The sequence below is a fragment of the Oncorhynchus nerka genome, linkage group LG18 (genome assembly GCF_034236695.1).
Source record: "Oncorhynchus nerka isolate Pitt River linkage group LG18, Oner_Uvic_2.0, whole genome shotgun sequence".
Lineage (NCBI taxonomy): Eukaryota > Metazoa > Chordata > Actinopteri > Salmoniformes > Salmonidae > Oncorhynchus > Oncorhynchus nerka.
The window spans coordinates 63,983,128-64,000,960 of record NC_088413.1 but is presented as its reverse complement, the minus strand read 5'-3'; the positions used below and the strand labels follow the sequence as shown (position 1 = coordinate 64,000,960).

The window sequence follows — 17,833 nt, the reverse complement described above, 5'->3', positions numbered from 1 at the left end:
GAAATTGTATCATTCATGCCGCTGCTCTTGCTTTTCATGAGTGAAGCGTGTAAGCTTGTTGTTGTTGGCCAATCATAAGTCATAAAAGCAGCATTGGGTTAAATTCATAGAGCCGCCGTGCGTGGCAAAAGTTAGGAGATATCTAATCAATGGAATATGGAATTAAAATTACATAATTAAAATGTTAAGGAAAGGATCAAGTGACAACAGGTAGGCTGCTACTTAATAATCTGAATGGAGGTGTAACTTTAGCATGAGAAAGCGCATGCACTGGAGCCTCAATTAGCCTAGCTAGCTACGGTTAGCGTCTCCCGGTTTGATGCAGTTAAGTCAGGTACTACGTAAACACATTTGATGATAAATAACCTATTGGTCTACTATAGTGCGAGTTGGCTTGGTTGCTTGCCGTCTCTCCCTCCCTACTCCGTGTGGCACTTGCTCACAGTGCGGCCCCTCCCCCGCCTACTAGAACTGAGTCTCTCCCTCCCTACTCCCTGTGTTACTTGCTCACAGTGCGGCCCCTCCCCCGCCTACTAGAACTGAGTCTCTCCCTCCCTACTCCCTGTGTTACTTGCTCACAGTGCGGCCCCTCCCCCGCCTACTAGAACTGAGTCTCTCCCACTTGCGCTTTATCAGCTCCAGTTAATAAAGTACGTTAAAAAAAAATGACTTTTCTGCTGCTTTCCTCACTTAGATCAGGATCCAACCAGGTCTATATGGAACGGGTCTAGTTGTCCTCGGATCCATTTGTAACAGGTCTCTATATTTAAAAGAATTGGGTCTGGGTGGGAAAGCCTCAGCTCCATTTCAGAACAGAAGACTTCTACCACAGGTGAAGACCTCTACCAAAGATCCCCCCACACCAATCCCACCCAAACAACCAGTTTACAGTAGAAGCTCTTTATGTCTGACAAGCAGTATGGAGCTGCTGCTTTGAGTATTGCTTATACATCATTTTTAATGTATTCCCTGTGAATCTGGTTGTTCCCCATTCAGATAAAGTAGCCATTTAAGTCTCTTGCATTATTTATCATAAATTAGTGTGAAAGTACCCCATTTCGCCCACTAGATGCCATTGTTCCTGCTACTTTTATCCACTTTGCTTTTCTCGTGTTTATTAAATGGATCACAACATTTTCTTTGCAACTTTGGGTAGAAAACTAATAACTTTTGCTTGTTGTCTAAACAAATTGTGCCGTCATCCTCATCATTTAAGCCAGTCCTCCATGAAAGCAATTCAGTTGGTCCTTCTCTTAGGCTTAATATTTCCCCAAGAAACAGCCCTGTTTTTCACACTTTAAAAAAAGTCTGGATTAGTTAGACCATTCCTGGTGAACAAACAAACCGTTAGGCTACAGCACTTCTAATGGTTTCCATGTTCTGTTTTCTAGTTGTCTTGAATGGTAAAAGTCCCAACACACTGTTTACTGTTGTCTAATGGGTTTGGTTTAATGGTAAATGTCACTAATCACATACAGGTGTTTTCTAATCATTTATTTAAAAAAAACATGACTACAATGTAATGGTTTACAATTGTATTAGTGTTGTCACAATTTAAATCAAATTTTATTGGTTGCATACACATGTTTAGCAGATGTTATTGTGGGTGTAGTGAAATGCTTGTGCTTCTAGTTCAGACATTGCAGTAATATCTAACTAGTAATATCCCTCTAGTGGTGTGGGGGCTGTGCTTTGGCAAAGTGGGTGGGGTTATATCCTTCCTGTTTGGCCCTGTCCGGGGGTGTCCTCGGATGGGGCCACAGTATCTCCTGACCCCTCCTGTCTCAGCCTCCAGTATTTATGCTGCAGTAGTTTATGTGTCGGGGGGCTAGGGTCAGTTTGTTATATCTGGAGTACTTCTCCTGTCCTATTCGGTGTCCTGTGTGAATCTAAGTGTACGTTCTCTAATTCTCTCCTTCTCTCTTTCTTTCTCTCTCTCGGAGGACCTGAGCCCTAGGACCATGCCCCAGGACTACCTGACATGACTCCTTGCTGTCCCCAGTCCACCTGGCCGTGCTGCTGCTCCAGTTTCAACTGTTCTGCCTTATTATTATTCGACCATGCTGGTCATTTATGAACATTTGAACATCTTGGCCATGTTCTGTTATAATCTCCACCCGGCACAGCCAGAAGAGGACTGGCCACCCCACATAGCCCGGTTCCTCTCTAGGTTTCTTCCTAGGTTTTGGCCTTTCTAGGGAGTTGTTCCTAGCCACCATGCTTCTACACCTGCATTGCTTGCTGTTTGGGGTTTTAGGCTGGGTTTCTGTACAGCACTTTGAGATATCAGCTGATGTACGAAGGGCTATATTAATCAAATCAAATGTATTTATATCTAACAGTTTCACACCATATACCCAAAATACACGTCTAAGTAAGGAATGGATTAAGAATATACATATATACATATATGTCAGAGCGGCATTTCAGTCACTAGTTCTGGGCTGTAGGAAAAGTCTTCGTATCAAAATTGCACTATGTGGATTGCCCTCAGAGCGCTATATATTTTTTTGACTTTTCAAGGAGTTGGGTTGAAGCATTCCTAAGAGAAGGTCAAACTCAATTGCTTTCATGGAGGACTGTCTTGAACACACAATTTACCACATAATGTATTTGTAATGGGCAAAAGCTAGATAGACCAGCAAACTGGATTAAAGGGTATCGTGGCAGTAGCACGAACAGTGGCATCTAGTGGGCAAAACATGGTACTTTCACACTAATTCATGGTAAATAATGCATGCAACTTCAATTACTAATTTCTCTAAACAGGGAGAAAAAAAACATCCCCAGATTTCAGAAGAATCGGAGATGGTGACTGTCAGGGCTTGCTGAAATTACATGGAATGACCCAATGGAGACTCTCCATTGATATGAAAGGGCTTTTCAGTCCATGAGTAGGCTTAATCTGGGTCCGTACACCCAACCATGTGAGTGAACCAATGTCAAACTATGGTTTGTTGTCCCTGTAATGGGAGGGAGCCCAAGGGACAGGAAGTGGTGGTCATGCCAGTCATCTGGTATGGCAGCCTGGTGACCTGACTGGTGGTGAAGTCCCCGTCAGGACACTGTCGACACCAGCCTGAGCTCACCTGCTTTTTATAGCTCTCCTCCAGACACAGCTGAATTGCCTGCCCAGCCCACGTGCCACACTTGTCCCATTGCCTCAAATGACAAATATAACTTCAGCCACAGGGGAAAAAACTGCCCCATATGACATTATTATTTTCCAGGGTAGCTGACTAAATTAGAAGGTTCAATGCAGCCATTTTCATCTTAATATCAAATCATTTCAGGTAACAATTAAGTAACTTTCTGTGATTGTTTTCAAGAAAAAATATTGTCAAAAAGAAAAAAAATAGCTTCTTAGCAAATACCAATTTCTCAAGAACTGTATGGGAGTGGTCTGAGTGGTGAGGGAAACTTGAAAACTAGCCGTTATTGGCAGAGAAGTTCGGAACTCTAATTCTTAATGGTCTATTAACTAATTTGATGTCTCCTGGCAGGCCAAAACACAATCCCAACAAAACAAGTCAAAATTTCAAGCAGCCATTTCCAAACGGCATTATCATAATTTTCACAATATTATTCAAACAGAACTCTTCACAGAGTTTTTATTTTTTATTTTACCTTTATTTAACCAGGCAAGTCAGTTAAGAACAAATTCTTATTTTCAATGACGGCCTAGGAACAGTGGGTTAACTGCCTGTTCAGGGGCAGAACGACAGATTTGTACCTTGTCAGCTCGGGGGTTTGAACTCGCAACCTTCCGGTTACTAGTCCAACACTCTAACCACTAGGCTACCCTGCCGCCCCAAATATAGTGAAAATATATATAAAAACACAGGGGGGGGGGGGGGTAAAATCACATTTTTGACAGCATTGGGACTTTGGGGAGTGCATTAGTCCAATCTTGTGACATTTCAAATAGTCTTAAGTTGATCAACAAGAGCAGATCTGTAGGGAAAAACAGTCAAAACAGCACAGCTAACAATAAGGCACCCAGTGCAGTCAAAAACATGAATTTCCTGTGTCTGGCTATGACAAATTCTTGCTTGAGAAAGCTGAAACACTTTTGGACCATTTTAAGTGAAAACAATCACAGTAAAGTACTTAATTGTTTCCCAGAAAATAATTTGATATTGAAAATAAAAAACAGCTGCATTGGACCTAATTTTCCAATGTGTAAGGATTGGGATGTACAGCAGAGAGAGAGAGCAGAGATGATGTGTTTCCCCTAACAGTGCCTCTACCTACAGACAGTAAAAGGCCTTCTCCTGCAGTGTGGAATGTGACAATAAGCACAGATATTACCAACGCCTGATAAGTCACAGCCAGACGCCCTTATATGGAGAAAAATGTGCCGCGAGAAGACATGAAAAATGTGTGTTTCTCTGAGAGTTGCTAGCACTTCAGCATTAACGACGGGCATTCACAGCACACAGCCTTCCACAAGGGGCTTATGGGGAGGAGAACCATATGTCAAGATGTCCAGCTTGACATAGGACTAAAGCACTAACTATTGAAAAGATTGAAGTCCATAGGTACTTTCACTTTAGCCAAATAGGTTCAGCTTTAACACATTATACAAATGAACACACTACGTATTAGGACATTCCTTTTCTATCAGTACATTTAAAAATATATATTTTATTGTTTCATAGTGTGTCAACACTCACTTGAGCGAGGAGTTGCAGATGCCTCTCGAGACCATATGTGCCACCCAGTGAGAGTAACATTACAACATCCCTGTAGTCCTTTGTCACTGGTAAACAACTCTGACAGCTAATGGTGGGGCCAGCTGAGAGGGGAACTAATCCCATTCTTCAAAGGTCACATCAGGAGAAAGAAAATAACACAATCATATGGTTTGCTATGTTTCCATTGAAAAACAAAGCATGGAACTGTCCATATCATTTCTGACTGCAGACCATTTTGGGCTGTAAGTATAAAATGTAGTCTTCCTTGTGGTCACAGAAAGACCCAGGCATACGGATTATGTTTCTAACCCTATGTTTTGTTATTGCCCTCTGAAGGAGCTAGCGCTCATGACAATAACAACAATTATGTCCATGAGCATGTGCTGTGTAAAGAACATCAGGAAAGGAGTAGAGTAGGGCCGTCTGCTGAGATTTAAACCACAGAGAGCCTGTCCCCTTCAAATAAACAACTACCACCAAACATTTTAAGATAACAGTCAACAGCACACATGTTCATTTCTGGACAATGTTCCATGGACAGACATTAATGCAAGTTTTACAACTACTTAAATACATCTGTGTGAGTGAGGGCGCAAACTTGATGAGCAAATGTGCAGTGCCAACCAGGTCAGAAATGTACCATGGCATACCAAAGACTACAATACCTCCATAGGAGACATCAAACAGACACACACCAGTAATAAGCAGAGTCTCCCAGTAAAGCATTAGCCTGGTTTAATGAAAAGCCTTCTCTAGGCCGCAGCAGAGTGTAGTACTGAGGGTGTGTGACAGTCAAACAGACACACACCAGTAATAAGCAGTCTCCCAGTAAAGCATTAGCCTGGTTTAATGAAAAACCTTCTCTAGGCCGCAGCAGAGTGTAGTACTGAGGGTGTGTGACAGTCAAACAGACACACACCAGTAATAAGCAGAGTCTCCCAGTAAAGCATTAGCCTGGTTTAATGAAAAACCTTCTCTAGGCCGCAGCAGAGTGTAGTCCTGAGGGTGTGTGACAGTCAAACAGACAATAGGGTGATGGGTTGCCATAACAGAGAGCCCTCTGTGCCAAAAGGCATGCCTGGCCCTTCCTCAAGTCCCTGCCTCCTCTCCTGGGTGTGTTTGCTCTGGCCAGCCCTGCACTCCAGGGTTCCAGGGGCCCTTTTGTTGCCTCTGTGGCCCCAGAGCTCTTCAGCACGGTGATAACAACCACCCCACTTCCCCAACAACAAAGACAGAGGGTAAATCACCCCCCACACACACAACACGGGGGAAGGAGCAGGCCGGCCCCCGGACATTTACGGGCATCGCTGGGCGCATTTCTCTCCCCATAAATCAGCAGAGAAGGAAACAATAAAGACGCTCTCAGACTGATGTCAGTTACATATTGAACATCCCCAGGCCTTTCATGGTCACAGGTTAATGCATTTCTAATGATCAATTACCTGGGGCAGGTATGGGCAACTTGGATGGGGGTGGGGGCCACAAAAAAACACTAACTCATCATGAGGGGCCGCAGTGGCTCTGCATCAGTGGAGGCTGCTGAGGGGAGGACGGCTCATAATAAATGGCTGGAACGGCGCAAATATAATGGCATCAAACACCTGTAAACAATAGAAACCATGTAGTTGATACCATTCCACTAATTCTGCCCCAGCCATTACCATGAGCCGTCATCCCTATTTAAGGTGCCACCAACCTCCTGAGGTCTGCGTATCCACATGCAGTCAGTGGGCCCAAGCCTTTTCCGGGCCCTATGTGAAATTCTTGCTTCAATGCCGTTTAAATGTGGTTAGGACTGACTCTGGGCTCCTCATGTGGCATTTTAACGTTTTGAAGGCCTACAGCAAAATATGACAAGCTTTCAGCAGATTTAAGTTCATCAAAGGAAATTTAAAAAAAAATGTCTTCTTATGAATAATTTCTAAACCGCACAGGCCAAATTATGAATGGAAAGAGAGCAAAGAAAAGATACAAATCACCAGTGATTAAATGTTTGGATCAAATGACAAGAGGGCAAAGACTCTTGCAGCACAGATTGTTGGAAATAATGTAAAGTAAGCACACGCATCTATGCATTCTTGTGAGAGAGATCACCACAAAACTTTGAAAACAGTCACATTCAGGTTCACTTGGTGAGCGGTTAGCCTCCAGCAATTTTTATTTAACTTTTATTTAACTAGGCAAGTCAGTTAAGAACAAATTCTTATTTACAATGACGGACAAATAATGATAACGTTGTATTGTTTGGGCACAGCTGCAAATTGTAATAATGCGCAAAATTATAAGCACTGAGCACTTTGGTTTCCATAAACGTTCACGGAATAATTTTCCAATATTCATGGAATAATGCAACAAAAAAAATCAATTCAACCAAATGCTAGACTATTGTCTTTACTGTGGACGATATGAAAGAAGACTTCTCCTTTTACGATAATCGTTTTTTTTTAAGTTCGTTGATCAACTTACCAGTTTACAATAGTGTAAGAGAAGACGTTCGTTGTATAGTGTGCCGTATTTTTCGTGAACTCATAAACATCGGCTACACGTAGTTTTCTACGTAATTTGGCTTTTAACACCAGCGCTGTCCCACGGTGATCCCACGCTCTCCAAGTGTTTTCTTGGTCGCACCACCGGCGCGACGCCAAAATACTGAACTCCTCCCAGACAATGTGTAGGGATTTAACCACGCCTCTAGCTGACGGACACTAGACTCGACTACTAGGCGAAGTCATGGACCAAACGCAACATTTCATGGAAAAACATGCATCTCTACTTTGATTCATGGTGCTCTTTTTTTAAAACTGAAACAACTTTAGTTCTCTAGTAATGGACCCCAAGCAGAATCCAGCAGAGTGCAGCCTGCTGTTCACAGGTGAACATATTTTCCTATATAATTTTTTACAGTTGTGTCTTGTCTGTCACATAAAAATGTGTGATCGACAAATAAGCACACCAAAAAAAACGGAAACAGACACGTTTTCTTCACCACAAATTACAAAGAAGATAGATAAGCAGATATTGTATGTGGCTGTGATGCAGGTAAACGGACCACTGTAGTAAATGCTTGCCAGATAACACTACCAGAGGGACAGGTCTTCCTGGTCTTCCATGTTCATAAACATTATCTGGCTCCTCTGTGACCTGCATGACTGCCAACAAACACACACTATATGTTTGTCTCCCCCTCACAGTCACTAATACTCTAATCTGCGAATCAGTTTCTTTACAGCAGATTGAGGGCTGAACGGAGATGTTTATCTGTGGCTGGTCTATTGTTCTGGCAGATACTGTATCTCAATCTATGCTCTTTAATGTAGGACCATCACTGTCTGTCTACACTGTAGCAGCATGGTGCCTCATTCATTCCTCTGCACACGGCTGCCCATGGGGGGATTTTCATGACTATACTAGAAGCCCTCTGTCTAATCAACAATGTCATGTTATTAATATTAGATCTGATTATGCTTTTCTTAGAAATCCCAAAGGATTACAGTATGTTAACTTGATAAATCACTAAAGGTTAGGAATACATACAATTAAAAACCCATACCTCTGTTGCTTGGAGTAATACAATCACTGTGTAATTGGTTCAAATAACAGATACATTTACATATTGGGATATTATTTTTGAGGATATATTGTATTGTTTTGAAAATGTTGCAATATTATTTTTGCTCCATTTGGCTGCACCTGCACCAAAGCTCATAGCTTGTTCTCCATCTTCTTGTTCTCCAATTTGTTTTCAGCACTTGTATTTCCATGACTGATCAGAACTAGTTTGCTCGTGGCTCTCTCTTGTCCCTCTGCAGCAGACATATTGTGAGCAATATGTTTGTAACATCAAATCACAATAAAATCACTGTATCGAATCGCAATACATATAGAATCGGCACCTAAGTATCGTGATAATATCGCATCGTGATAATATCGCATCGTGATAATATCGTATCGTGAGGTCCCTGGCAATTCACAGCCTTTGTTCAATAGGACCAATTTTGTCATTACATGCTGTAGTCACATACATCTTAATGTATGACTGACAGATAATGGGTGTTAGTTACAGTATATAAGCAACAAATGATGTGACACAGATCTGTATCATCAAAAATATATATATTTGTCACATGCGGAATAGAACAGGTGTAGACTACTGTGAAATGCTTACTTGCGAACCCTTTCCCTAAAATGCAGAGTTAAAAGTCAGAAAAGATGAGCTAAATGTTACATAGTAACAAAATAACAATAACGAGGCGGTATACAAGGAGTGAAGTCCGGCCGAACGACACCCTGCCCGTAGACCCTATCCCCTCCTCCCTTCTCCAGGCCACCGAACCCCTGCCCGTAGACCCTATCCCCTCCTCCCTTCTCCAGGCCACCGAACCCCTGCCCGTAGACCCTATCCCCTCCTCCCTTCTCCAGGCCACCGAACCCCTGCCCGTAGACCCTATCCCCTCCTCCCTTCTCCAGGCCACCGAACCCCTGCCCGTAGACCCTATCCCCTCCTCCCTTCTCCAGGCCACCGAACCCCTGCAACTTATCCAGAACGCTGCAGCCCGCCTGGTGTTCAACCTTCCCAAATTTTCCCATGTCACCCCGCTCCTCCCCACACTCCACTGGCTTCCAGTCAAAGCTCGCATCCACTACAAGACCATGGTTCTTACCTACGGAGCAACAAGAGGGACTTCCCCTCCCTACCTTCAGGCTATGTTCAAACCCTACACCCCAAACCGAGTACTCTGTTCTGCCACCTCTGGACTCTTGGCCCTCACAGCTTCCACTCAGCCCAGTCCAAGCTCTTCTCTGTCCTGGCACCCCAATGGTGAAACCAGCTTCCCCCTGAAGCTAGGACAGCAGAATCACTGTCCATCTTCCCAAAACATCTGAAGCCCTACCTCTTCAAAGAGTATTTAAAATAATCCCACAGCACCCCCTTCAAATAATAGCCTTTCGTAAACTTGCACTTGTTTCTCCCCCCCCTTACTAGCTCTGACTTTGCTGATCGCTACTTTGAGGAAAATGTACTTACTATGACTGATATGTGCTTGTCCCACATTGCTATCTTAAGATGAATGCACTAGCCATTTGATGAACTGTGCATATGTACATATAACATGTTACCCTAACCCATATAACATGTTACCCTAACCCATATAACATGTGTACAATATCCTGTAATACGGTCCATTCTGGACAGTGGCATGCAGAGCCTTTGTTTGCTGTTGTCTGACAGCTTTCAGGAGGGCTGCTGCTCTGCTCACAGTCACCCTGCATCTCATTACCTCTAATAGGCTCTGACGGACATCCTGTCTTCCATCAGGTCCTTTCTCTGTCCCCAGACAATAACACTGACCTGGATGAGGTTTAGCCCATGCATGTCCCAGTCCACGCCAGCTAGACAGATAGCACTTTCCCTACACGCACAGACACACCTCTGTCTCCCCTCCACAGCTATCACCCTTCCCTGTTTGAATTGAGGCTGAGAGACTTGAGAACAACTTCGGCACAGGATGTGTGTATCAATGCGTGTATGGAGAGTCCCACCATCCACTTCTGGCACCAGTTAAATCTCCCAAGATGGCTGCTATAATAGGATCGTCATGGTAATTGTGCGGAGGGGAACAGCCCCCTGCTAAGTGATTTTCTCACCCTTCTCTTCTCGGGGGTGGCTATTGTACAGTGTGATCCAGTCATTATTCCCAACTACTATACCAGACCCTAAGCATAGCCTGGGCTGTTCACTGTCTGTAATTGCCATGGCAATTTGTCATGTGGAATATAATGGGTAGTTAGCTGGGAGAAATGAGAGCGCTTTGTCTAATGATGCAGTCATTTCAAAGGGAGTGTGTGTGTGTGTGTGTGTGTGTGTGTCTACTGTATGATTGTAATCAGACACATAAACAACTGGATGCCTGGGTCCCGTTTCTAAATGGAGAATAAACTATAAAAAGTACCTTCTATAATCATCCTCTGTGCATCTGCGGTATTCTACACATGACAGAGCTAGAAATAGCTAAATAAATCCATGATTATCGAAAACTTCAACAAGCATTTCTCAACGGCTGGCCATGCCTTCCGCCTGGCTACTCCTACCTCGGCCAACAGCTCCGGCCCCCCCGCAGCTCCTCGCCCAAGCCTCTCCAGGTTCTCCTTTACCCAAATCCAGATAGCAGATGTTCTGAAAGAGCTGCAAAACCTGGACCCGTATAAATCAGCTGGGCTTGACAATCTGGACCCTCTATTTCTGAAACTATCCGCCGCCATTGTCGCAACCCCTATTACCAGTCTGTTCAACCTCTCTTTCATATCGTCTGAGATCCCCAAGGATTGGAAAGCTGCCGCAGTCATCCCCCTCTTCAAAGGGGGAGACACCCTGGACCCAAACTGTTACAGACCTATATCCATTCTGCCCTGCCTATCTAAGGTCTTCGAAAGCCAAGTCAACAAACAGGTCACTGACCATCTCGAATCCCACCGTACCTTCTCCGCTATGCAATCTGGTTTCGAGCCGGTCACGGGTGCACCTCAGCCACACTCAAGGTACTAAACGACATCATAACCGCCATCGATAAAAGACAGTACTGTGCAGCCGTCTTCATCGACCTTGCCAAGGCTTTCGACTCTGTCAATCACCATATTCTTATCGGCAGACTCAGTAGCCTCGGCTTTTCGGATGACTGCCTTGCCTGGTTCACCAATTACTTTGCAGACAGAGTTCAGTGTGTCAAATCGGAGGGCATGTTGTCCGGTCCTCTGGCAGTCTCTATGGGGGTGCCACAGGGTTCAATTCTCGGGCCGACTCTTTTCTCTGTGTATATCAATGATGTTGCTCTTGCTGCGGGCGATTCCCTGATCCACCTCTACGCAGACGACACCATTCTATACACTTTCGGCCCGTCATTGGACACTGTGCTATCTAACCTCCAATCGAGCTTCAATGCCATACAACACTCCTTCCGTGGCCTCCAACTGCTCTTAAACGCTAGTAAAACCAAATGCATGCTTTTCAACCGATCGCTGCCTGCACCCGCTTGCCCGACTAGCATCACCACACTGGATGGTTCCGACCTTGAATATGTGGACACCTATAAGTACCTAGGTGTCTGGCTAGACTGCAAACTCTCCTTCCAGACCCATATCAAACATCTCCAATCGAAAATCAAATCAAGAGTCGGCTTTCTATTCCGCAACAAAGCCTCCTTCACTCACGCTGCCAAGCTTACCCTAGTAAAACTGACTATCCTACCGATCTTCGACTTCGGCGATGTCATCTACAAAATGGCTTCCAACACTCTTCTCAGCAAACTGGATGTAGTTTATCACAGTGCCATCCGTTTTGTCACTAAAGCACCTTATACTACCCACCACTGCGACTTGTATGCTCTAGTCGGCTGGCCCTCGCTACATATTCGTCGCCAGACCCACTGGCTCCAGGTCATCTACAAGGCAATGCTAGGCAAAGCTCCGCCTTATCTCAGCTCACTGGTCACGATGGCAACACCCATCCGTAGCACGCGCTCCAGCAGGTGTATCTCATTGAGCATCCCCAAAGTCAACACCTCATTCGGCCGCCTTTCGTTCCAGTACTCTGCTGCCTGTGACTGGAACGATTTGCAAAAATCGCTGAAGTTGGAGACTTTTATCTCCCTCACCAACTTCAAACATCAGCTATCTGAGCAGCTAACCGATCGCTGCAGCTGTACATAATCTATTGGTAAATAGCCCACCCATTTTCACCTACCTCATCCCCACAGTTTTTATTTATTTACCTTTCTGCTCTTTTGCACACAAATATCTCTACCTGTACATGATCATCTGATCATTTATCACTCCAGTGTTAATCTGCAATATTGTAAATATTCGCCTACCTCCTCATGCCTTTTGCACACATTGTATATAGACTCCCCTTTTTTCTCTACTGTGTTATTGACTTGTTAATTGTTTACTCCATGTGTAACTCTGTGTTGTCTGTTCACTCTGCTATGCTTTATCTTGGCCAGGTCGCAGTTGCAAATGAGAACCTGTTCTCAACTAGCCTACCTGGTTAAATAAAGGTGAAATAAAAAATAAAAAAATATGTATAGACTACAACAGTAGTATGAACCCAGACGTGTGGTTTTTAAAGCAGACCCCTTTGAAATGCATATTATATGTAATTGACCAAGACAGGTCTTAAATGCAATCCCAGTGATGGAGCTTACAGTCTCGTAATGAGCCAACTAATTAGAGATCAATGGTAACTAGTAGTGAACTGTATCAAAGCAGCTTATCAACAGTCACAGTGCAGTACAAGTCCAGTGCAGTACAATACAGGGCTTCACAGTGAAGAGGTGTACGACAGTGTCCATGGTAGATTGTCTTGTGAGTGCCGTCCCTCATTGTGTTTGGATGCTGTCAGGGCTGACATACAGTAGACAACTGTTTGGATGTGTTTTCGCAGGAAACCCCCAGATCTAATGGATCTAGCTCACATCATCTGTCTGGTCCGGAGGGCTGACTGTCTGTCTGCTGGGTGATAAACTGTAGTCATCACCGTCACTACTGAGAGAGAGGAAGTATTCATGTTGTTGATTTCCTGAGCTCTGGTAGCAATAACTAACGATATATATATATATATATATATATAAATAGAGAGAGAGAATGTGTGTGAGGAAGAGAGAGCATAAAACTCCCTAGTGACACAAAACCACAGGTACAGTGATATTTTAGGTCTGATGGGAATGAGGTGACCTATTGACCGGGACCACACTACGCAAGTTATGCATTGATATCAATGGAAGATTTGTGTGAGGTTTGAGTTATTTATGAGAATATCAAGTCATAGCTCAGAGCTTATAGCATTATAAACTGATGACATTGTCTCTGGAGGGAAAAGTTGGAGTAGAACCCTGCTGTTTCAGTGTAATACTGTGAGTAACCTATGGTACATGATTTTGCCACGCTCTTGGAAATTGCCCGTTGGAAAAAATGCTGCTGGTCTTGCCATGAGACCATAGTAGTCTGACAGTAGCAGGTCAGACATGCCCAAAAATGGGAAAATAAATTATATAGTTTAGTGGTCAGCATGATGTGTGGCATGACACCACTCAGTAATAAAAAATGTCCTGAAGAACATGTACAGCAGAACATTTCTGATTCCCTCAGTTAAATTAATAATGGGTCAACTTTAATACTGTAGCTTCACAGAGGCATGTAGACGACCAAATATAACATCTAGCATGAGAAAGTCTTCTGTCTTGAAATAAGGGACATTTGTTACTGAGGGGGCGAGAGAATGTCACATCAATAAAAGCAAAATACCTTTTTAAGCCTTTTAAATAACTGGTGTCTGAGTAAATGTGTGTCAGTGATTGCGTGAGAGTTGAAATGACTCGCTTATCATGTTAAACAACTTCTAGTTACATGACTCTTATTGAACAAACCCAACATAATTGATTCACATAAGTCCATAAGGGGCTAGTGTAACAGGCCTGCAACATTTATACAGTGTGTCCCATAGCCGCTATTGGGTTAGTAGTTTATCCATAGCTTACAGTTAACCGGACATATAGAGCAAATAAACAACGATTGAGAACTGAGGTTCCATTTAAGTCTGAATTGGACAAGCCTGATTCCAATGAGCTAAATCACATTAAACCACTCAACAGTTTAATATGATTTAACCTCTAAGGCAATAACACATTCTGCCCTATTCTAACTCAATAAGAGCAGCAACAAGCTAAAAATAGCGAATAACTCTACTTCAAAAGAGTTATTATAAATTATTATTATACATTTTGAAAACAAAATTAAGCAACCACAACAGTGATTTGCACTAAAGAGGAAAACTATGTTTTAGGTAAATATAGCATTTATGGGCAGGTATTTGAGAGGCAGATAAAGAAATGGTGACCGACAGTGTTTTTTTGTAAGGTAACTCTTCCACCTTCCTCACCCGGAGTCTCTGCTGAGCACTACATTCACACCCATACATAGTGAGTAGAGTGGAGGTCTGTTAAGTTACAGTACCTTATTAAAGTCATGGACTGTGGCTATACTAATTTCCCTTTCACTAATGAACTACAGACCCTGTAAAGAACCAACTCATCTCTGAGAATAGAAAGTGAATTCAGAATCACAGACGAGTAATGAGTAAGTTCCTACGCCTGTCTGTCCGCCTCACAGAGGCAGATCACCTCACAGACCAGAGGAAATGACTGACTGTCCAGGAGGAGCTAGTTGTTAATAATGTACCAGCAGGCCACTAAAACAGTCTGATCTGTACCAGCCTGTCTCTAGCCTGCATGTTTATAGGCCTTGTGGAGGCGTCCATGGCAACCGTGTTTACAGGCTGAGAAAACCTAGAAACACCAACCGGTTCTGCTGCATCTGGTATAGAAAACAACCATTCTGATAATTACAGGCTTATTTAGAAGGTTTTTATACATGATACAACTGTGTTCTTAACAAGTATTACGCTATTAATTATGCTGTTAATAGATAATGGATCTGCTACATGAGGCTCTGAAATGTTTTTATCTGATTATCTTCCCAGCGGTGGCACTGCTACGCTGGGCTACGCTGTGGGCTGTATGCTGTGGGCTGTATGCTGTGGGCTGTGGGCTGTATGCTGTGGGCTGTATGCTGTGGGCTGTATGCTGTGGGCTGTGGGCTGTATGCTGTGGGCTGTATGCTGTGGGCTGTGCTGTGGGCTGTGGGCTGTATGCTGTGGGCTGTATGCTGTGGGCTGTATGCTGTGGGCTGTATGCTGTGGGCTGTATGCTGTGGGCTACGCTGTGGGCTGTATGCTGTGGGCTGTGGGCTGTATGCTGTGGGCTGTATGCTGTGGGCTGTATGCTGTGGGCTGTATGCTGTGGGCTGTGGGCTGTATGCTGTGGGCTGTATGCTGTGGGCTGTATGCTGTGGGCTGTGGGCTGTATGCTGTGGGCTGTATGCTGTGGGCTGTATGCTGTGGGCTGTATGCTGTGGGCTGTATACTGTGGGCTGTACGCTGTGGGCTGTATGCTGTGGGCTGTATGCTGTGGGCTGTATGCTGTGGGCTGTATGCTGTGGGCTGTACGCTGTGGGCTGTACGCTGTGGGCTGTACGCTGTATGCTGTGGGCTGTATGCTGTGGGCTGTATGCTGTGGGCTGTATGCTGTGGGCTGTACGCTGTAGGCTGTACGCTGTGGGCTGTACGCTGTGGGCTGTACGCTGTGGGCTGTATGCTGTGGGCTGTACGCTGTGGGCTGTACGCTGTGGGCTGTACGCTGTGGGCTGTATGCTGTGGGCTGTACGCTGTGGGCTGTATGCTGTGGGCTGTATGCTGTGCTAAGCTCTCTGCTGAGCTGGGCTGGGCTGTGGGCTGTATGCTGTGCTAAGCTCTCTGCTGAGCTGGGCTGGGCTGCAGCGAGCCGGGCAGTGTGTGTGGGAGAGGTATTCTGTCTGACTCAGTCAGATGGTAAGAGAGTGAGTGTGCACCGCTAAAGTCTCCATGAACAAGGAAAAGGACCCGACTGTACTCTCCTCTCCTCTGACCGACAGCCAATTACAGCAGCGAGGGTCTGCGGCTTCCACTGTGTGGGACACTCACTCCAACTCGGTGTTGTGTGTTGCTGTGTGTATATGTGCATCTCTCAGTCTGTGTGTGTGTAGGAGATAGCAGGACTTAACCTGTGTGCATATGTGCATCTCCCAGTCTGTGTGTGTAGGAGATAGCAGGACTTAACCTGTGTGTATATGTGCATCTCTCAGTCTGTGTGTGTAGGAGATAGCAGGACTTAACCTGTGTGCATATGTACATCTCTCAGTCTGTGTGTGTAGGAGATAGCAGGACTTAACCTGTGTGTATATGTGCATCTCTCAGTCTGTGTGTGTAGGAGATAGCAGGACTTAACCTGTGTGTATATGTGCATCTCTCAGTCTGTGTGTGTAGGAGATAGCAGGACTTAACCTGTGTGTATATGTGCATCTCTCAGTCTGTGTGTGTAGGAGATAGCAGGACTTAACCTGTGTGTATATGTGCATCTCTCAGTCTGTGTGTGTAGGAGATAGCAGGACTTAACCTGTGTGTATATGTGCATCTCTCAGTCTGTGTGTGTAGGAGATAGCAGGACTTAACCTGTGTGTATATGTGCATCTCTCAGTCTGTGTGTGTAGGAGATAGCAGGACTTAACTTGTATGGATATGTGCATCTCTCAGTCTGTGTGTGTAGGAGATAGCAGGACTTAACCTGTGTGTATATGTGCATCTCTCAGTCTGTGTGTGTAGGAGATAGCAGGACTTAACCTGTGTGTATATGTGCATCTCTCAGTCTGTGTGTGTAGGAGATAGCAGGACTTAACCTGTGTGTATATGTGCATCTCTCAGTCTGTGTGTGTAGGATATAGCAGGACTTAATCTGTGTGTATATGTGCATCTCTCAGTCTGTGTGTGTAGGAGATAGCAGGACTTAACCTGTGTGTATATGTGCATCTCTCAGTCTGTGTGTGTAGGAGATAGCAGGACTTAACCTGTGTGTATATGTGCATCTCTCAGTCTGTGTGTGTAGGAGATAGCAGGACTTAACCTGTGTGTATATGTGCATCTCTCAGTCTGTGTGTGTAGGAGATAGCAGGACTTAACCTGTGTGTATATGTGCATCCTCAGTCTGTGTGTAGGAGATAGCAGGATGTGCATCAGTCTGTGTGTGTAGGAGATAGCAGGACTTAACCTGTGTGTATATGTGCATCTCTCAGTCTGTGTGTGTAGGAGATAGCAGGACTTAACTTGTATGGATATGTGCATCTCTCAGTCTGTGTGTGTAGGAGATAGCAGGACTTAACCTGTGTGTATATGTGCATCTCTCAGTCTGTGTGTGTAGGAGATAGCAGGACTTAACCTGTGTGTATATGTGCATCTCTCAGTCTGTGTGTGTAGGAGATAGCAGGACTTAACCTGTGTGTATATGTGCATCTCTCAGTCTGTGTGTGTAGGAGATAGCAGGACTTAACCTGTAGGATATGACTTAACCTGTGTGTATATGTGCATCTCTCAGTCTGTGTGTGTAGGATATAGCAGGACTTAACCTGTGTGTATATGTGCATCTCTCAGTCTGTGTGTGTAGGATATAGCAGGACTTAACCTGTGTGTATATGTGCATCTCTCAGTCTGTGTGTGT

General features: G+C 44.4%; 1 protein-coding gene across 2 annotated transcripts in view; it reads right to left on the bottom strand.

Moving 5' to 3' along the window:
- LOC115115556 (rho guanine nucleotide exchange factor TIAM2-like) overlaps window positions 1–17,833 on the bottom strand; it is a 170,132-nt gene that overhangs the window by 92,393 nt on the left and 59,906 nt on the right. The window contains exon 1 of one of the 2 annotated variants that reach the window (XM_029688347.2): window positions 7,164–7,331. The exons of the other annotated variant lie outside the window; for it this stretch is intronic. The gene's annotated coding sequence lies outside the window, so the exon portion shown is untranslated. Of the gene's footprint in view, window positions 1–7,163; window positions 7,332–17,833 lie in introns of those variants that run through there. 2 annotated transcript variants of the gene reach the window in all.